Genomic DNA, 19,560 nt, shown 5'->3' with positions numbered 1-19,560 from the left:
GAAGCAGAAGGCTGGGTCACACTCCACTCTATCCATCCAGATGGGTGAACATATCCACCTAGTTCAATGTCACAGCTGACAGAAGCACTAGGAGCAGTGCAGGAGGTTCCCTTTCAGGCGTGGTCCCTGCCCTACCACTGGCAAGGAGCTGGTGCTCCCAAAGGCTGGTCCATCCATGCAGCACTGCTGCCTGCTGGGGTCCATGCTGACATGGGTGGGTCGTCAGCCCTCTCCATCCCCTCCTGGAGTGGGTACACAGCCCATGGTCCACAACCTTCTTCTGGGGGAGAAAGGGCAGAGCAAGGCATCTGGATGTCTCACACCAGCTGGTGCATTCGAGGGTGCATCTGTGTCCCACAGGTGGGGTGGAGCTGCAGCACCTCCCTGTTTCCATCACAACCCCCTTGTGACAGTGTCCTGCCCAAATCAGAGTGCATCTGCCTCACGTAAGAAGCACATGAAGGGCCACAGGGATGTGGACACTTGTCATGTCCCTGAAATAGCAATGACCTGCAAATATGGGCAGGGGGTCCATGTCGAGGCCTGCCACTGCAGGAGTCCCAGCATTAGGTGACAGTCCCAGTTTTCCTTTTAAAGACAAGGACACTGAAATGAGTTTCCTTTGAGTTTCCTGTGTTCCCAATTACGGAGGAGAAAATCTGGGAACCTTTCTAAATCCATGCTAATAACATCAGCAAAGGAAATGTCGTTAGATAGAATGTGAAAAGATGTGACAAAAGCCCCACATCCCATGACACCTTGGGGACTTGAACTCTCAGGATCACACACACCCTGCCCGGCTCCCGTGCCTGGGGCAAGCCCCACCCCTCTTACGTGACCAGCTCACAGCATCCCTCTCAGCCGGTGCCAGTCTGGACAGCGTCCCAGTACTGTGCCCTGGGGAAAAGACTTGTGGAGATGGAGAAAAATCCAGGATGAGCCATCAAGCACTCTGCTGACACTGCACAAAATGGAAGCACTGCACTCTGTGGAAGCGCTTAGCCAAGTTCAAGGTCGAGGGCTGTAAATTCCTTGTTATTTTTAACTCCAGGATAGTAGCTGGCTGAAAACAAGAGGAAGGATAGCTTGGATTCAGAAAGGCAAGGGAGGTGCATGGTAGGTGGATGTTTTTGCCTGTTGAAATAAGGGTGAAACCTTAAGAAAGAGGCAGGGGGGTGGGAGAAAACAGGTGCTGCAGGTGGCAGGAGGCCCCCAAAGAGGGGTTGACAGGATGAGCAGGGTCCCTGTCTGTGCCCCATCAGTCACGGAGTTGCAGCTGGACACGTTCTGATGGCTGAGGTGACCTGCAAGGACATGTGCTGCTGTAGCCTGGGGCCATGGGAGGATTGGGGCACAGAATGAGCTGGGCTGAGGCATGTACTGGCACACACGTGTGCAGCCAGTAGTTTTCTCTCCCACTAGAAAACAGCAGCATGTGGCTGATATTGGAAAAGAGACTTTTCTCCTGCTGGGTGCAATGTCCAAAAGAGGGCTGGCATCCCATCTCCCTCATCCTGCCCTGCCCATCTGACAGTGGGCAGCGTTGCTACACTTGGGGCCCGGGCTCCACCCCCAGACACAGCAAATCCACGGTGCCCGCAACACAGTGTCCCCTGGCCCAGGTCTTGACATAAGGCTTCATGAGATGGACATTTCCAAACCAGCACATCGTGTCACATCCCTCAGCAATGGAATGGATACGCTGAGGGGACAACACTGAGAGCACGTGCCTGCAGCTCCACATATCCCCCATCCCACACACAGCACCAGTGTGGCTGCCAGGAAAAAGCAGTGATGTTCCCAGGGTGTGAAACAATTAAATGCTGGCATTTGAGGAGAAAAAAACAGTCAAGGAATAACAGAAGAGAGAACAGCCTTGCAGCGCTCACTGTGAGCAGTGCAGGGTGGAGCTGTGCACAGGAGCTGCTTGCACAAACACACACACCCATTCTCATGCTGGCATTCAGATCCTGTGCGAGCGAGCTATGTGCACAAGATATGTGTGCCCACACGTGTGCATGCACACCCTGGCAGGGCTGTGTGATCCTGGGATCCAGCTACAGGCAGCATGTCTGGGTGGGCTCAGGGTGTCCAGACACAGCTTTGCACCCACCACAGCCCCACTTGGCTCCAGCTGCACAGGGCTCTGGGCCAGGTGGACACCATGTACTGGGGCCAGTGATGGTGCTCAAGGGAAACCTTCAGATCCTTGTCCTTGAGCCCAGCCAGAAAAACTAGGCAATAAAAGGGGATTTCCTTGCTCAGAGCCTCTGCTACTAGCACAAACCTGTGCCTTGGCCTTCTCCCAAGCCTGCACTCCTGTTGTGCCTCGTGCTCCAGCCCTCCCTTGCTGTCATCTCTGACTGCAACTGCTCCAGCTTCCTGGCTTCTCCATACACCTCACAGATGCACTGGGGACAATCCCAGCCCAATGATGCTGCTGGGGTGCGTGGTTCTGCATCTCCTGGCTTAGGGCAAATCCTCCTTGGGAAAACCAAGTCCTGACTTCAAAGATACCCAGGGCTGGCACTCTCTGGGCTCCCCAGGGACATTCTGCAGATGGTCTCTGAGCAACTGGGGTCTGAGAAAGCCACCATTACCTGTGGCCCCTGCCCCATCTCAGCTCTGGGCTGAAGAAACTTTCCTGGGTTGAGAGGCACAGTCTTTCCACCACTGCTCCATGCCCAGGAAGCCCAAGAGGCTGAGGGCTCACACTGCCCTTTCTACGCTGCCATAGGGGACACCCAAGCTGCCAGAACATCACCCCTCCTGAGGTCTGCATCCCTGAGCAGCACAGTCATCATGCCCCAACCCACATCACTGCATGGACCTGCATGGACACAGGCAGTGGCACTGCCCCATGGTGCTGTGGGAACACAGCGGGCACACCGCTGCAGGGATGCAGACAGGCCCTACCAGCAGAGGTGACAGCCAGTGTGTCTCTCCCTACCTGGCAGTGCCAGGCTAGACAGCTCTGCCAGGAGGATAGATGAACATGAGAAGATACTTCATGGTCTGGTCAAACCCAGTGCAAACAAAGAATTGTGATCCAAGGAGTGAGGGGCAGAATCTGCATGGAGACAGAGCCACTGTGCTGGCATACAAAGGCCCTTTCACTTCCCTGGAAAGATGAGCAGTGTGTGCAATGGCATTGAATCTGGGACAGGGACAATCATAGTATGAGCCCTCCTCAGACAGAAAGGCCTTTGTGAGTCAGGAGCATCCCCAGCTCTGCAGACACCACTGGTGACCAAGCACAGCCCAAGCCACAGGGCTGGCTTCCCTAGAGCCAGGTCATGCCAGAGCCATCCCAAACACAGTCTGTGTGATGGCCGAGTGTGTGGGAAGTGCTGGGAGCACTGGCTGAGCTCTGTCGAGGCTGGATGGCACCCAGGCAGCCAGGGAGACAGAAGCCAGCTGCTTTCCACAGCTCTGCCTGATTACCAAATACCTGCTCCATCCTAAAAAGCCCTTCTCTGTCCCATCTCCCTCTAATGTGACTTATGCCATGCAATCCCTCAAGCTACACATCGTAAGGGCCTGGGCACCCCAGAGCCATCCTGGTGCCTCTGAGTACTGCAGGCAAGCAGGAGAGGCAGCAACCCCTGAGTCACACCAGCAGCACCCAGCTCCAGCCTGCAGCACACTCAGACCTGGTGGGCTCCCTAGCACAGAGCAACCAGGTGCCACCCACCCAGCATCACCCTTCCAATGTCAGTCATATCAGAACTGGCCAAACAGGGCACGAGGCCACCAACAAGGTGAGACAGCAGTTTGCTCTTGCTGTGCATCTCGAGTCAGGATGCAGGGGGCTGGTGCAACAATCCCCCTCTCTGGAGACAGGGTTTAGGGGAGACCACAGTGCTCCCCTAAACACAAGCAAAACAAGCAGATGCTGTTAGACCATGACCTGATGAATGACATTCTCTCCATGGTCATGGTGGGCAGGCAAGGAGCAGGCAAGCTTGGGCAGCAGCCTCACCAGACACTAGAGAAGCCATGGCATGTGACATGCCACCTCCCAGAGCCATCCTGTCCTTACCATCTCCACATCTCAGCTGGCTCCTTCCAACAAGAGGGTGAGCATCAGGGTGTGGCCATGGCTGGTGGGGACCATCTTTGCTACTGACAGTGCCAGACTGGCCTGGGATGCACAGTCAAGGGCTGCTGCACCCCCTAATCTGCCATGCGTGTCTCTCAGTTCCCCCAGCCAGGTGACGCTGCTCCTCTGCAAAGACTCACTCTAGGACCTCCCAGCATGAGACAGAAAAGGAACCAGACAAAGGAACCTCTTTTCCAAAGAGGCTTGTTGTTTCTCTTCTGGGATGTGGTAAGCTGCCAAGGCCATCTGAGCTCTGTGGTAGGGCAGAGGCAGGGCTAGCAGTGGGGGCAGGTGGCACCACAGGAACCCCAAGCAGGGGCTGTCCCAGAAGAAGCCACACAGGGTGCACAGGCAAGGGGTGGAAGGAGTGCCAGGAGTGTGGTGCTCAGTTTATGAGCTCAGGACCCATCACGGGGACCAACCACGGCTTCACAGCCCTGCCAGAGGCCCTGCTGCACCAACATGGGTGTTCCTATGTCTTTCATTACCTGAGGAAGGACCACAGGTTTCAGGCACCTGGAAGAGCCAAGCCAGGAAACTGCACTATGCTCCAAGGACAATGCAGGAAGGACATGCTCTGCTGCCAACAGCTGGTGCCTCAGCCCTTGTTTTCAACTTCGTGTAAGCAGGGAACCCAAGCCTGCTCCAGGACATGGTGAAATTGGATCCATGGGGAAATAATTAGAAAGGGGAGGGATAAGGAAGAAACTTTGCTTTGTTGGCACAGCTCTCTGCCCAGGGAAAAAAACAGAGCCCATGGGCCAGCCCAGATGTATTTGTGCTGGGGAAAAACAACCCATAAGAGAGGCACAGAGGTGGGGCTCACTCCACATATCCCTCTGGGACCAGCTTCAGCTAAGAGTGATAAGGGCAGGTCCTTGAGGACAGAGAAGCTCTCAGAGAGTAGAATTATAGAATACCCTGAGCTGGAAGGGACCCACAATGATCTTCAAAGTCTAACTCTCCTACCAAGGAAGTGATGGTATCTCACCATCACTTCTCTTCTCACTGGGTTGGAGACAACCATCTTTAAGCCAAGCCCAAGGCAGTCAAATGAGGACTGTGAAATGCCTGCTGGGATCCCCTCTGCCAAGACCACCTCAGTGGCACGCTGCTTGCACAAAGCGGAGGTCACCTCTGCCGGGGGACCCATTGTCTCCACAGGGCAGGGAAAGGACAAATGTTTTGCTGATGCTCTGGGTTACAAGCCCAGCCTGCACCCCGATGTGCCCCAGCTGCTCATGCAGGCCCTGCGGGCCCCCAGCTCCTCTGGGATGTGTGATACCTGCAGGGCTGGATGACAAGAAACACTCGCCCCCAGAGCTGCTTGGGAAAGACACCCCGCAGGCATGGGGTGTTCCAGGATGAAAGCAGACAGTGAGTCAGCTCAGAAAGTGGAATCTGGACGAGCATCTTCAGGGGTGATTCCAGGATGCATCACGGCAGTGGGAGAGGTTCACCATCTGCCTGTGCTCATGGAGAAGTCCTTGGTCAGCCTCTGTGGGTAGGTGTCCACCTGGACAGAGGAACAAGTGCTGGTGCTCCAGGGAGATGCCTCTGCCTGCAGCACAGTACCCTCAAAGCCACATCAGCTCCCACCGCAGCTTCAGCACCCTCCTCGAACCTTACCCTCCAGCCACAGATCCTGCACAGCCCTGGGCCAAACCCCCTCTCTGCTCCCACTGAGGGAGCTGAGGGGAGCTGAGGGAAACAACCTGTTCTCAGGGTACCCATGGAATGTAGCTGTACTCTCCAGCTCCCCTGCCAGTCTGCCCAGAAGGACAAAATGGCAGCAGGTGTTTCATCATCCCTTTCTGGGACAGGAGGTCAACGAGACAAACAGGATAATAGCCAGCACCCCGTGCCTCACCCCAGTAAAACCTGAAAGCCTGATGCAAGCACATGGGGAACTTGCTCTGCTGGCAACTTCCACTGTGTCTTTCGTCAGCCAAATGGTCTGTTCCAGGTTTGTGTCTTTCAACAACAAAGTCCTTCAGAGCGGGAATCCTGGGAGGTAAGTACCTGGAATGTGTTAGGAACAGCTAATCCCAGGTTTGTCTTTCCCCACAGGAGAGGAGGAGCGGGGCAGGTGGGATGGGGCTGCAGGTGCTGGCTGGCTTCCCAAGCTGCTTAGCAGGAGCATGGGCTGCCCTCCCAGCAGCAGCACGGCCACTGCACTGAGCAGGGGTTCTCCTTACCCTGACCCTGCTGCAGACCTTCCGCAGGGACCACATCTGTGCCTGCAATGGCTGCTGGAGTCTGCACATGATCCTTTGTTCCCTTTTCCCTTGCAAGGGAACGTGGTCTCTGCCAAACTGCTGGTGTCCTGTCATTGGTGTCCCTGCTGTCACAGCCTATGATGAAGCACTCTGGATCCCCACTCTGTCCCTGGCTGAAGGCTGTTCTCAGCCAGTGCTCAGCAGGGTGAGAGATCGGGCAAGCAGGAGGTGAGACCTGCAAGCCCTCCTGTGCAGTGTGCTGTGCTGGATCTGAGATACCCAGGAGATGTGACTGGCTCAAGCCTGCACTGGAGCCAGGAATCCACAGTCACAGGACAGAGGATGTGACTGAAGGGTGGCAGAGCCAGCCCAAACCACCCTAGTCTATGGCATGGAGATCACCCTCCATGGGAAGAGATGTGCCCATGCTTGACCCAGCCTGCTTCTTTGTGACAAGTCACCACTGACACTGGAACTACTGCCTGACACTTCCTGCCCTGTGTTCACCAACACTGAGCTCTTCAAGAGCTGATGGTCTGCTCCGAAGTGCCCTAAAATACCCCAAAACCTCTCCCTCAGTTTGGCATATTTTGGGCCAGCAAGGCCACTTGCCCCAAACCAGGCAGCCCAGCTGAGCCACCAGAACCTCTTTGGTGAGGTTTCAGCTTGCTCAGGTGGCTGTTTCCATTCCCTACCCAGCTTCCTGCCAAGTGTGGATTGGTTTTGAAATGATGGATTCCTTCTTTGCTTCCAAATGTGAACATTGTTTTGTCTTGCATGTCTTTTGGGTATTTTTTGTGTAGGACATGGAATGTTCCCAGCACTTGTCAGTCTTGGAGCCCAGGCAGGGAAGAAAAAGCAAACACTGTACTCAGCTGAGGGTGAGGAGGCTGGAGGGGCTGTAAATTTTAAGCATGAACTAACCCCAAATACTTTCTATGCTGTTCAACCAGGCCTGGACTGAGCCTTTCATAATGACCAGGTGTCTTCACGCAGTGACTTAGTTCCTCACTCCCTGCTCACCATTTCCCACGAGTTCCAGAAATCATAGCCCAAACTGGAGCTACCTCAGCCTGACCTGGATGATGTAAGCCACACAAGGAAGCAGGTGAAGCATGCCCCAGAGGACACAGCCACCTCCACTCCAGGCCACACATCTCCGTCTGCTCCAGGGAATAAATTCCAAACTCACTCTGGTCCTTCCCTTTCTGTCCTGTCTGACCACTGTTGCAGCACTTCTCCAACACAAGGACCTGCCAAAAACCCCCTCTCACCCTTCCTAGTCCTCCCCCAGCAGCTCCCAGCATTGCCCTGACCCTTTTCCCCTGCTTCTCCTCCTCTCCTCCCACCCACGATGAAAGTGCACTGGTGTGCTCAGGCAAACCTTCTGCCTGCACCCAGAGACACAAGGCACTCATATGGGCATTGGTACTTTCTGAGGGCATCCTGGAGTGCCTCTGGTTCAAATTTCCTAATGATAAAGTTCAGTAAAACTCTCAGGTGTCCATTTTGCCCATTGAAACACTGAGCATCCTGGATGTGCTTAACACAGTGGAAAGAAGTTACCCTATGACAAAAATCTCCTGGGAGAGCTGTGATGGGCAGAAGTGGAGCTGGGTGCCAGCCCCAGGAGCTCTGCACTGCTGTCTCCAGCTGTGCCCATGGCAGCCAGCAGTTGGGTGTGCTGCTACCACGCCAGATAATTATAGCTCCACTGTTTATATACCTTCAGCCCGTGGCCACAGGAAGGAAGGCTGAAGGACACTCTATGTAACAGAGCTCTCCACCCCTTCCCCGCTCCCCCTTCCACCTGCACCCCCCCTGCCCCGCCCCCCCCACACGTGTGAATTTGGCATGTGTGACAAGACACCATGGCCCAGCATTGTTTGTCAGAGCTGGTCACAGCCCGCAGCTTCCCCTTTCTGTCACCCTTGGAACTCTGCTCTGGGCTCTCCAGGCACTCAGTCCCCCCTCTGCACAATTTGCAATCTCCTCCTGCATCCCTTAACCTGGCAGCTTCTTGATCCCACAGCTTGACTGAGAACAGGCTTGTCCCTGTCCCCATGCACAGCTGAACCATGTGGGTCCTGAAGCCTGTGCTCCTCTCCAGAGCTGTGGGTGCACTGAAGCACTCAGTGATGGTGAGTCAGTGCTCTCCTCTCCACACAGATCAGCCGCGGCATCTGTGTGTCAATCCCTCCTCCCTGCTGCTTGCAAATGGCATCTCCATAGCAATCCCGTGCTGCTTGCTCAGCCCAAGCAGGACCAAGCAGAGTGCAACGGAGCTTCTGAGCCATGGGGTTGTCCATCTCTGCAGGGACAAGTGACCACCAGTCATCACTGGAGTGATATCCCAAGAAGCTGCCCGGGAGGTACCAGTGGTGGCACTGGAAGGGGTTGAACAGCTGCAGTGACGAGTGGGGGAGCAGACCCCCTTACCCGGCCATGGAGAAGGAATGACCTGGCAAGGCTGGGCTGCAGGATTAGGATTAGGATGGGCTGTGTCCCACACGAACGAGCCAGGCCAGCCAGCTGCGGCTGAACCAGCACTTTCGTGTTTGTTTGGGCTGTTAGATAACTTCGAAAGCAGAAGCTGGAAGGGCTGGCGGCTGAACAGTTTGTTCTTTCCAACTTCCACGCGCTGCTGCCTCAAACCTCAGTGCCGTGCAGGACTTAAACCACAGCTCTGCTGTGCTGCTCAGAGCCGTCCTGTCCCCTCATCTTCACCCCAAAGTGTGCCTGGAGCCCCTCCAGCCCAGGGCCAAGCTCTGCTTCTTCACGCTGACAGAGGAGGAAACAGAGCAGTGGGAACGCTTCTCTGAAGGGGTCTCAGCCCCACAGGCCGGGCCTGGCACAGGGTGAGGGGCTGCTGCCATCTCCTGGCCACGGCCGGAACTCAGGGCAGACCACGGGCAGCGCAGCACGGCACGGCGCGGCATAGTGCAGCTCAGCGCAGCTCAGCAGAGGTAGCTCCCGGCCGCACCCTGCTCCCAGCTCGGGCTGGGGAAGGAGCGAGGATCACACACCGCCGCCACCCGGCGCAGCTCGTATCAGCCTAACACGTATCCACTGGGAACTGGGACAGTGAACAGGACAGGACAAGGCCACTGCAAGCCCTGTTCCAAGGACTGTATCACAGGGCTGTGCCAAAGGGCAGCAATGGGAAGTGGGTTCAGGTCACCTTTGAGCACCCGAGGCTCTCCAGGGACAGGCAGCCTCATCTCCCCAGGTAAAAGGGACAGCTGGGGCCACAACACTGAAGTGTCACCTCCTTGGGGACCAGGATGGTCCGAACAGCCCCTGAGCCCAAGAGGGTCCAGACCGTGGCACAGTGCTCTGCCTCACTTTCCTGGCCACCTGAAGTGAGGGCATGAGGCACACATTGCTCTGCTATGAGCAGAAAGCGAGCGATGCTGAGAAATCCTGCGAGGGTGCCCTGCTCCTCTGCTCCTGGCAGTGGTAGCGCTGGGAATAGAGACGCCAGGCTGGGCAAACAGAGTTCTCACATTCCCTCAAGTTGCACAAAGTCCACTCCACAAGGGGCGGCACTTGATCAAAGAGAAGGCCGTTTTGCCACAGCTGGTCCCAATATCCCTCACTGGGTTGCATCACACCTCCCTTCCAGCCGCTGAAGGATCCCAACCAGTGACACAGGGTCCCAGGTCCCAGCAGCAACTGGGAGATTCCAAGAAACTACAGGGAGAAATGAAAGGTTGGGCTGAGGCCAAATTAGTAGCACAGGTTTTGCCTCAGTCCAAGGGAGTGTGGTGAGGGCCTGATCCTCTGTCTGAGGACTGGGGAGACAAGCTCATGGAGTCTGCTAAGACCCCTCTCCCAGTGCTGGAATACTGGGGATGAAATCCTCCCAGGCCGAGACTGAACAACAGGAGCAGTGTGTGCTGTGGCCCAGTCAGGAGCTGGCACAAGTGAGGTGGGGAAGGAAGGCAGTGTCATGGATGCCCTGGAAGGAGAGGGAGGCAGCAAACCCAAGCAGTAGAAAGGACAGGCAAGAATGGAACAGGAGCCAATTGGATGCAGAGAGGACGATGCTGCAGACTTGTTAAGGCTGGGGCTCACTCAGCTGAGGACATACACAGGACTGACCCAGGGCCCTGTTGGGCTCCAGATGCTTTGGTCATACTGTGTGCTATGGCCAGAGACGGTGCAGGGGGCCAGGGGTGCTGCAGGGCATCATGCCTTGACTCAGGGCACAGTCCCTGTGCACAAGGCAGAGCAGGTGGAGACAGTGGCCCAGGCACAGGAAGGCGAGTGAGTGTTCAGGGGGCAGTGTCCAGATGCCTCTCAGAGAGCTTGTGTTCTGGACAGAGGCAGCCCTGGGAGCCTGGCAAGCGCTCTTCCTCCCTTGGATGCCCAACTTGTGACAACATGGTCCTATAAACTGCCCCAGGGCTGGCACAACTCAGAGCCAGCTTGGAACCACCAGGTCCCACAAGGCACCTTTCCTGCTGCTCACTTGCCTTCCCATGGGCAGGGGCTGGGGAAAGCCCCAGGGCCAACAAAGACAGCCCTATGGACTGTGCAGGCAATGGAGGGAATGGGGCGGGACACATCCCTGACAGGTTTTAGGTAGGAGGGCAGGCTCTGACAGCCAGTGAGGTTCACCCTCACCTAGGACAGAGTCCTGGAAAATGGTGTACCTGCCACACCATGCCCATTGGAGAACAGGCAGGGTGAGAAGCTGCACAAGAGCTGCAGGCTCATGTGCTTTCCTGTAGGCTCAGGGCAGACTAGTTTTCAACCTGCCTGACACAAGGGAAGGTTCAAGCTTCAGCTCTAGGGACAAACTCGGGACTCCAGCTCTGCTCTGCATCCCCATAGCATGCCCTCCATCTACCCTCACACACTCTGGCCTGACACAAGCCACCTGATTTTCTCTGCTCGCTCATGACTGCCATGCCCTCCTCGGGAGCCCCTGGCAGGAGCACAAGAGGAACAGGCCAGATGCATATTCCAGCCCACAGAACTTAAAGCAATGAGGTCAGACTACTATGGAGCCCAGTTCTTCAGTCACAAGTCCTTCAGGGGTCTCAAGACCCCATACACCCACCCACAAGACTCCTGCAAAGCAGTCAAGATGCTCGGTGCTCTGGGCTTTCCTGGCTGCAGGAGGGCAGAGCCACCCAGACTGCTCCCTGTGGGCTCAGGAGCAGCTTCACAAAGGCAGGACTTTGCCGGTGTGGACATCATAATACAGGTACCCCTAAGGTATGTGGCTGCTCTGTGCTGAGGAGGACCAGAGCGCAGTGTGTTTGATTTACCACTTTGCAATCACGTTGCTCCACTGGAGGAGTGGAGCCATGGCACAGAGTGAGAGGTAAGCTACCGCTGCTGCAGCTGGGCTCATCAGAGCAACCTCTGCTGATCCAGGCCTGCAAATGTGTTTTTTATGTCAAGCAGAAGAGACGCTCCTGACATGGAGAGTACTTGGCTGGGCTGCTATCCATGATGGGGAGGGCCCAGCAGAGCTGTTGACTGTCCTTAGCAAGCTGCTCCTGCCCCAGAGAGCTGGCCTTGCATGCCACAGAAGGGACGGGATGTGCTGGGCTTGTGCCGGATCCACTTGACTAGACTCTGTAAATGATTTTTTATATAACTCTGTTTTCTGGTTGCTTTCAGCACCTTCCAAGTGAAAGCCACAGGCATCTGTACTCTGCATGCCTGGCTGTTATGAATGGGATGAAGGGGTTGGTTCCTCCCACTCACTGTGAGAAGCTGCCCATTCCTGCAGTGAAACCTGGTGAGGCAGCAGCAATGCTCTCAGGTCAGACTCAGGGTAGCAGCATAGTGAGCAGACTATTCTTTCTACTGCCACACAAGAAGCCTACCAGCTATCCCCTGCGATGACCCAGGAAGGGGACACACATAGGCTGGCTCCCCTCACTCTGGTTGCTTTTCCCAGGCTTTGCCAGCCACATCCCTGCTCCCCATAGCAGCTGCTGGAAGCCCAGCAGCACAAACCTGCAGTCAGCGGCACCAGCTATACCCAGTATATCAGGAGAAACCCCATCCTCTCCAGGGGAATGACTCCTGGTGCCACAGGCAGCTGTCCACCACAGGCACTGGTTGAGAGCATCCTGCTGGTGTAGGGAGGGGTCCCTGCATCCCCACTGGGAGCTTGGAGGAGTGCAGACCTTGGATGTGGCTCAGGAATACAGTTCCTACACGCGCAGCCCACGCAGGCAGCACCACATTGCTCGTGCCTGCATGAAACCTGGGAATGTGGCTGCCCAGGCTGGCTCCCTGCAAGTGGATGTTATTTTAACTCTCAGTTACTCTCTCATTTTTGCCAGGCAACGACTGATTCTGCTGTTGGCTATGCAATAAAGAGCCCCCTTTTATTTTTCCTCCTCCACTATTTCTAGGTTAATTTTGGCCTTTTCTCAGTGGGTCTTTGCCACAGACACTCAAAGGGCCGGAGAAGTTATACTGCTTTGCGTGCCCAGAGGAAGGGGAGCAATGTGCAGGGCACAAACCAGATGGGGAAGCACATGCCTTGGAGCACCTGCTGCCCCGTGCTGCATAGAGGAGCAAGCACCTCTTCTCCCACACACCTGTGCTGTGCAAGACTTGGCCTTCCACAAGGCAACTGTGATGCCCACATCTTCCCAACTGTGGCAGCAGCAGCCTTCACCTCTCCAGAGCCCAACCAAGGCAGCTCCTCCATGTGGTGCCAGTGGGGAGGTTCCTGTGCTGGTCCAGCTGCAGCCCTGGGCAAGGTGAGGTGCAAAGGCATAGGGAGGAACTTCTGCAGAAGGGAAGTTGATGGGACAGGATATGAGCTTAGGGTGACCCCAGAGAGGGTCACACAGAGCCATAGCAGTGCCAGAACTGCCAGATAAAGCCGACAGAGCTGAAGTCAGCCACTGTCACATTCAAGCTTGGGATAGAGATGAGGCCCCATGAGGGGGAGAGAAGAGAGTGCCTGCCAGCACTGTGGAGTACCTGTGCCATGGCCAGAATCCTCCCACTGAGAGTACTGATGGGAGTGATGCTGCCCTGTCACCAAAACAGAGGGCATGAGATAGCACATCACAAAACCCTTGTCATGTCAATGCTCAGGAGAAGGAAGTGCTCTTTGGGCAGCAAAGAAAGAAACAGCCTGTGTTTTCACCAGGCAGGGACATTCCAGTCTAAGGCTGGGATCCTCTGCATCCCCTCCACAAAGGCTGTTTTGTCCCTGGGGGCAAAAATACTCTGCACTTGGGGTAGGAGGTGTTACTTTGTGTGGCCCCACAGCCCTTTGTCTCCCAAAAAATTGCAAAACCCTGAGCTTCGCTGCAGCTCCAAGAAGCTCAGAAAGAGACAGAACCTGCTGGAAGGCAGACGCCCATGTGGGCGCTGGGCCAGCTCGAACCTTCCAGGCTGTTCCGCACCCCTACAGCTGCTTGGCAAGGACATTGCCGACCCTCCCACATCACAGCCCCAAGCAGCCTGGGCCAGCTGTGTCCAGGCACTGGGCCAGGGGATTGCTGTTTTTCTGCTTTATCAGGATCTTGCTGAGCTTGGCCGTGAGCGGGTCACGTTTGTGAAGCGGTTTGTGCAGACTCACAGTTATGTAAGCGCTCGCCGTTACTCCGGAGGCTCGGCGTTGCCTCCCCGCGCATGCGCGCGGTGCCGGGCCGCCCGGCGCGGGGATTGGGGTTAGCCGCTCACGCGGCCCCGCGCGGGCTTCGACACTGTCTCGGCTCGTTACGAAGGTGCACGGCGTGTGCCCGGGCTGCCGCGATGCCCGGTGCTATCAGGCTGCATGCCAGGGGGCCTTGGCCGAGCCACGCTGTCGCGCAGCGGTGTTCGAGCGCTGCAGCAGCCGTGTTTACCCTGCACGGGCTCCCGACGCGGCGCTGCTCCATTGCCAAAGCGCCTGCGCCTGCTCCAGTAACCCAGCTCCTGAAGGTCGCTGGCTGGAGGCCGAGCTCGCGTTCCATCTGCCTGCTTTTATTATTGATTGTCCTTATCAGCACTTGAGAGAACAGCATGTCCCAAACACCCGGGAGCAGGACGGGGCTCGCTGCCGCTGCAGCTGCTGCCGTTTGCCCAAACTCTTTCTCTCCTCAGTGGAGAGGTGCAAGCACCAAAACTGTGCTGCCACTGTCACCTCTGCCCACAGGCACAAGCCACGATGCCACAAGCTGGGGCCAAGTGACAGCACTGTTCCTGTGTCTGCTGCCCTGTCTCTCTTGCCACTGTCTCCATCCAAAGCACAGGTTCCCACGCAGCAGCAGACCCCTGCATGTGCCTGCTCCCAGGATGTGCTCCCAGCAGGACCCTCAGCAAGTGCATCCCATCATCCTGTCGCTGTCTCGACTCCCACAGTGCCTTGGTCCAGTACCCACTGACCTGGAGGCTGAAGGGACATGGGAAGGGACAGGGGACCCTGATCACAGCAGTGGTGCTGGTCCATCACAGCCCAGCTGGGCTGGGACAGCCACCATGCATAGCACAGGGCAGCAGCCAGATGTGAAATGGTATGAGCAGTCCGTATCTGCTGCCGCTAGCCTGGACACCAGAAGGATAAGGAAGGGAGCACCAGGATGGCAGCAGAGGTATGTTCAGGTGGCAGCAAAAGAAGAAGAAAGGAAGGAAAGAGAAACAGAAGGAATTGCTGGAAGGAAGGAAGGAAGGAAGGAAGGAAGGAAGGAAGGAAGGAAGGAAGGAAGGAAGGAAGGAAGGAAGGAAGGAAGGAAGGAAGGAAGGAAGGAAGGAAGGAAGGAAGGAAGGAAGGAAGTGCTGGAAGGAAGGAAGGAAGGAAGGAAGGAAGGAAGGAAGGAAGGAAGGAAGGAAGGAAGGAAGGAAGGAAGGAAGGAAGGAAGGAAGGAAGGAAGTGCAGGAAGGAAGGAAGGAAGGAAGGAAGGAAGGAAGGAAGGAAGGAAGGAAGGAAGGAAGGAAGGAAGGAAGGAAGGAAGGAAGGAAGGAAGGAAGGAAGGAAGGAAGGAAGGAAGGAAGGAAGGAAGGAAGGAAGGAAGGAAGGAAGGAAGGAAGGAAGGAAGGAAGGATTGTCCCAGAGCTCTCATTCCCAACATACCATCCTCACAAGAGACCTGTGAGCCCCCATTCTCTGCAGGTGTTGGCTGATGTTTAGCTACTTTGCCATTGATGGCACAGCATTTGCCAGGCTGTGCTGGGGGATGGGGACACATTTAGCAGTGTGCACAGGTGCATTGTCCAGGTCTGTGCTGCCTGGCACAAGCTTTTCATGCTTCTGTTTGAGAGCACAGTGGGATGGCAGCATGGATGAAAGGAACTGCAGGTCCAGGACACACTGGTCAAATCAAATTGTGCTTTCATATGCTAATTACCAGACATTGGCTAGCACAGGACCGAGCACACCATACCATAAATCTGCTGGTCTTTGAGGCATTTCCACCTTGCTAGAAGACACACCTGGGCAGAATTTACCCAGGCAGCTTGGAGGGCCTTGTCAAGAGTCACCCATTGCCCTCATTGCCTATGGAAAGAGGACCAGAATCACAGGAAAGCAAGTCCTTGGGACAGGGAATGGAGAAGCATATGGCTCACCCCAACGTGGCCAATGTGCTTGGAAAAGGGAAGCTAAGAGGCAGTTCATTGTCAGGACACAAGAATAGCCCCATGGTGAAATGGGGGTGGTGGGGTCTCGTTAGGGATGGTGGGACCCTAACCCAGCCCTGTAGGGTGCCACCATGCCCCAGGCAACCAAATCATCGCTTGTTTTGCAAGGACAGCCCTTGCATGGGGGGTTTATTGAGCCTGACAAGCCAGCTGGGACACCAGATAATCTCTGCCTTGCTGGGGACAGTCCCCCAGCAGGGTCAGGCACACTTGCCACAGAGGAGTGGAAAATTCCTCTCACTATGCTGGCACTCGCTACAGCCCAAGCACATCAGCTGTTATCCTGCAGGACTTGGCATGCCCTGGAGTGTTTACCCACACCATTTCGCAAGAGCCATGGCATACAGCCTGGCAGGGGCACGCAAGCCGCTTGGGCAACCCGCTCTGCTGAAAGCCTATGCTCTTGGGAAACACTCCAGGCTGGGAGTCTGGTGTGGATTGATGTCATCTGAGTGGCCATCAGCACCTTCTCCTTTCTGGTCTCCTGAGTTCAAGGACAGAGCTCACAGAGCTTTGGTCTTGGCCCTCTCCCAGTCCTGCAGAATCCTTCTCTTGGTCTCATCTGGCAGGGTTGTAAATGACCTCACCATGCTGGTTCCCCACTCACCCAGGGCATGCTCCTCCATCCTCACACGGTATATGGCCTGGGGAGAGAGGCACCCCACTCCCTCCAAGGGGTTTGGAGGTATCAGCTGGAGCAACAGAGTAATTGTGGTGACAGCACATCTGGCTGAGGGCTGCCCTCCAGGCATTGACCAGCGGCTGCATGATGCCTGAGAGATGACACAGCAGGGCCAGCCTGTTCCAAATTGACTCCAGATATACACAACTGACACAATCCTCTCGGTGAGGGAAGAAAGCAGGCACATCCTGGATGACACTGGCAGGGGACATGGAATTGCAATCAGGCCCTGGGAGCCCTGTGGTTGCTGCAGACAGGGCTGGCTATGCCCACCCAGCTCCATGGTGCTGTACATGGCCATCATCAGTAGGCGCAGCAGCTGGATGTCAAGAAGGCACAATGTCGTAATGTTTTGCTCTGCTCGAGGCACTGGGGAGACCAGGAAATGTCTTAGCTGCTCTTGCCATTTCAAGATGCACCCCAAAGCCCTGCTTTAAGTGGGAAATGTGTGGTGGGTTTGTGAGACAGGTGTCACTCCCTCAGGGTAAAGAAGCAAAGCATGCCCCCACCTAGCCTTTCCAAAGGGGCAGCAGCTCTGCTTGGCACCAAGGAGATATGGGGCACAGCCTTCCCCAGCAGACAAGGTCCCTCCAATGGAACTGGAGGTGCAGGGACCGGGGACAGATGGGGTGTTCCAATGCTGCTCCAGCTGCACTGGAATTGGGGCCGGGTCTGTGCGATGCTTCAGCTGGCCTTTGTGGGATAGCTGGCTCCTGAAGCATCGCACAGACCCTGCCCCAATTCCAGTGCAGCTGGAGCAGCAGCAGCAAACAGGCTTCGTGCAGCCGCCAGGATGTTTGCTGGAGCAGAGGCACGCATAAACATTTTGTTTAATCAAGGACTCGGAGTGAACACAGTGTACCCTGGCTCCGTGCAGAGGGAACAGCTGCGGCCCTGCGGAGCAGGGCTAGGTACACCGATCTGCGGTGGCAGAGCGACCTCCCGTGGCAGGGCCCGACCCCGGGGTGCTCAGCACCGTTGCTGCGGCGGCAGCAAGAGGAAGCCCCGTGACACCCGAGTCCCAGCACCCTGCTCTGAAGGGAGGCTGTGCCCCGGCTGCAGGCGGTTCTGGCTGCTTCCAGGGCAGTGTGTCTGGCAGCTGTGCGAGGCTTGGTTTGGCCCAGTCCCGCTGCAGCTGTGGCGGAACCGAGGACAAGATGGGAGAACCCTGAGCTGCCCTTCCAGTGGGGCTGTGGGTGTATTGTATCATGGCAGTATTGTGTCAAGAGTGCCCAAGACCCTGGCAGTGCCAGCTGCTGTGTTCTCACACAGGCAGGATGGGATTCTTTCCGTGCACTCCTGCCCTTCCAGGAATTCGGTGTTGGGGCTGGGGACCTCCTGTGCCCCACCAGGCCCCCTGCTCAGCGAGAGCAAGGTAAGGTTAGAGATCTTTATCTGCAAAGCCCCAAGTGAGCAGCACGGGTGCCCAACATCTGCTGATGGATCCCAGGCCAGCTCGCAAGAAGACAGCTGATGAAAATGCAGAGCACAGAATCCCTCTGTGGTGGATCTGGCTAAGGGCAGGCTTGGAGGAACTGCCATCAAATTTAGGGGTTTTTTTTTCTGGGATCAGCTAGGAATTAAGCATCTGAGTTGCTGTGTTTAAACCTGAACCTTTAAATATCCCTTCCCATTCCCCCCATGTGCTGCACAAACCCCAGGTTCCTTTGGAAGCGTTGTTTTAAGGATAAGATTTAAAAGACACCTTTCACAAAGAATTGTGCTATCAGGTTCTTTTTCTTCTTTTAATTTCCATAAAGGTATTTTTTGTGAATTGGGGATTAGATAGAGAAGAGCTTTGGAGAACACTGGGAAGGCAGACAGACTGTGGTATTGGCAATGAGCGCACACCTCTTCTTCCCCAGCCTCCCACTCAGCTGCCAAAGCCTGTTCCATGGCTTCCCAGGCAATGAGTGGTTGCAACACACATCCACACAGCCAGCAGAACCACTCCAGCTTTCCAGCTAACCTCTTGTGGTTTTAAAAGCCTTTGGTAGTAAAGAAATAACTGAGGATAATGACAAGCATAAACTCCCAGAGTGCAAGAACTGGAAACGTTTTTCTTCTTAGCAGCTGGTGTCCCTTGGTGGGACGTCTGAATGTTGAGCCCCCATGCTCTTGGCAATCAGACTGGAATTAACTGGCTTCTTAGTGTGCATCCAGGGTGGTGTTGGCTTGGTTGGCTTGTTATGGTAACTGAAAATAGTCCAAATCACTTCAACCTTAGGTTTCCAGACCTTATCGCTTTATTTCTAGAGCACCTTGTATCCTATTTTTCCCATTTTTCATGGAAACAAAGCTCCACTGGCCTATCATGAACTCTGGCAGCCATTCTTTTTACTCAGCTCCCAGGAAACTCCTCACCTTTACCTAATGGAGGAGCAGCCTGAGCCACTATCTGGGACAGCACAGGTGTGCAACGGGAAGAGCAGGGACAAGGGGAGCTCACAGAGAGCGATGCAGCAGCTGATCCAGTGTGAATTCCAAAGCTCTGTTCTTGAAATGTTAAAAGAGAAAGATTAAGGAAGATGCTTTCCAGCAAAGAAAATGCCAGAGCTTAGGGAAGGTTTCTGCATAGCAGCAACACAGGCAGAGACCCAGGACAGAAATATTTTGGTTTGTACCCCTCTTTGTCAACATTTGCGCAGGATTTGAAGGGGGGGAACCAGCAAATCCACTATGAGTTTGAGGAAAAACACTGGCAAAAGCATTGCTGAGATTAGATTTAGGAAGGTAGTTCAGAGGAGTTTTACTATATTAGCTCTGGAAGACAGAGGACACCTGACTTACTCCTGAGCTTTGAGGGAGCCCTTATCAGCTTCCCCTCCCCTCCCCCTGCATCAGGCAGGAAGAAAAGAAAGTATCCTTGATAAGATTGTGAAATGAGAACTTACTATCAAGATGACTTCGAAGTCAGCTTAGGTTTTAGGGGACAGAGGTCAGCCGAT

General features: G+C 55.4%; 1 long non-coding RNA gene across 1 annotated transcript; it reads left to right on the top strand.

The window, feature by feature from the left end:
• Positions 1 to 4,943: 4,943 nt before the first annotated feature.
• LOC132333932 (uncharacterized) lies at positions 4,944 to 12,694 on the top strand. The gene is made up of 2 exons (XR_009488301.1): positions 4,944 to 6,116; positions 7,275 to 12,694. It is a non-coding gene; the product is annotated as an uncharacterized LOC132333932 (long non-coding RNA).
• The last annotated feature ends 6,866 nt before the right edge of the window (positions 12,695 to 19,560 follow it).

The sequence above is a fragment of the Haemorhous mexicanus genome, chromosome 14 (genome assembly GCF_027477595.1).
Source record: "Haemorhous mexicanus isolate bHaeMex1 chromosome 14, bHaeMex1.pri, whole genome shotgun sequence".
In the NCBI taxonomy this organism is placed as follows: domain Eukaryota; kingdom Metazoa; phylum Chordata; class Aves; order Passeriformes; family Fringillidae; genus Haemorhous; species Haemorhous mexicanus.
The sequence above is the reverse complement of the archived record's forward strand: the minus strand, read 5'-3'. Positions and strand labels throughout refer to the sequence as shown.